The sequence below is a fragment of the Anolis carolinensis genome, chromosome 2, assembly GCF_035594765.1.
Source record: "Anolis carolinensis isolate JA03-04 chromosome 2, rAnoCar3.1.pri, whole genome shotgun sequence".
NCBI classification, from domain to species: Eukaryota; Metazoa; Chordata; class Lepidosauria; order Squamata; family Dactyloidae; genus Anolis; species Anolis carolinensis.
The window spans coordinates 248,126,962-248,128,794 of NC_085842.1; positions in this window are offsets into that span (position 1 = coordinate 248,126,962).

Here is a 1,833-nt window from a genome sequence, read left to right on the forward strand (position 1 = left end):
CTCTTGCTTTTGGCACCCCACTCTTTTTTTATTGCCTTCTGTAATTTCAATTTGAGATCTGAACATTTTGTGGAAATAGAGACTGAGATAGAAAATTAATTTATAAATTGTGCTTTTTTATACTTTCATCCATTATCCCTAAGGTGATATAGATTGATCTTCTCATCTCAACTTTAATCACATTTGAGTATGGAAAATGACCAGACATTGTAAAAGCTCCTTATTAGGCTATAACTGTCAGATTTGGAGGGTTGTAGTAAAATAAAATCCAAGGTCTGAGAATGGCTGCCCCAAAGTCACCTGATAGGTTTTGCAGTTCAGGACCTGTCAACATGGTTCATATAATCTGAAGCGGCTTGAAGTTGGGTTCACATGACACAGGGGCAGGGCCGGCTGGAGATAATTTAAAATATTAAGCGGGGGTGGAGAAAAGCGCCCCCCCCGCCAGCGCCGCGCAGGGGGTGGGGAAAAGCGCCCCCCCGCAGGGGCGGGGGAAGCCTGACGGCACCCCCCGGGGACCTGCGCCCGAGGCGGCCGCCTCACGTGGCCTCTATGGTGGGGCCGGCCCTGCACAGGGGTCTTTCTCACCTATAATGTGAGGTGGATACATGTGTTAGAAAAATTTGGGGAATGCTCTGAAACTTACCCAAAACCTTAGAGCAGCTTCATAGTTTGGTGTGGTGTGTCGCTATCCCACTTTTCCTGCACTCCACGGTGCAGGGAAAATGGAATGGCACTTACCTGTGTCTTTTTGGCCATTAAAGAGAAATACCTTTATTAAATAATAATGTTAATATATTTGCAATATTTCAGCAGAGAAAAATGAAATTGATTCTTTAGTATTAAATACTTGGAGATCAATGTGGATTTTTTACTGAAAAAAATAGATATTAGAAATATGCTGGATATAGTGGAATAGCTAGAGAAACATCATGGGAAGCTAGTTGCTCTGATCTTTTTTTTTATAATGGAAAGGTCTTTCATAACTTGAATTGGCCATTTTTAGAGTATTAGAAAATATGAGGTTTGGTGAAAGCTTTTTTAAATGTATTAATTCCATTTTTTACATTACAAAATGCACAAATGATATTCACAGTCCAACAAAAAATCCCTTTGTGTTTTGAGTTTTAGACCTGTTCCTGTGGTTATTTGGGGACACTGATTCAGAAAATTGCATTGGATAGACTGCATCAGTTCTAATTTCTTAGATATGGCTATCATGATTTTCTGTGGGTGACCAGAAGAAGTCTGGTATATGGGATATGTTCTGGATCTCAAAACCTAAAGCTGATAAGTGAAAATTGGTGCAATTTTTGAAACCAGTAGGTCAAATATACACAGAAACAGGTCTAACAGTTGAGGAACCAAAATGTGTGTTGGACAATGATATTCAATGGAGAGTTAACAAAATAATATGATTTTTAAAAAGGGTGTCTTCATATTGTTGGAAGTGCTAAATAGAGATATAAGACAAGATGAAAAAATGACAGAATGAGCATTTAAAAACAAGTTTATAATTGAGGATGTTTGCTGATGACTTAGTAATAAGCCCTTTAGTGTTAACTTTGGAAAGCCATACAAAGCATTAGATAGTGAAATTAAAACAATTTGGTACTTGGCAGGTTTTAAGATAAATAAACAAAAATCTGTGATGTTGAATAAAAATATGAGTAAGCAGGTTAAACCACCAGCTGTAATAAATCTTGTAAGTCGAAAGGTTGACAGTTTGAAGCCTGGATCAGGGTGAGCTCCTGGCCTTTAGCCCAGCTTTTGCATACCTAGCGATTTGAAGGCAAAATGTGAGTAGGTAAAAAGGAACCGCTTAAAGGCGGG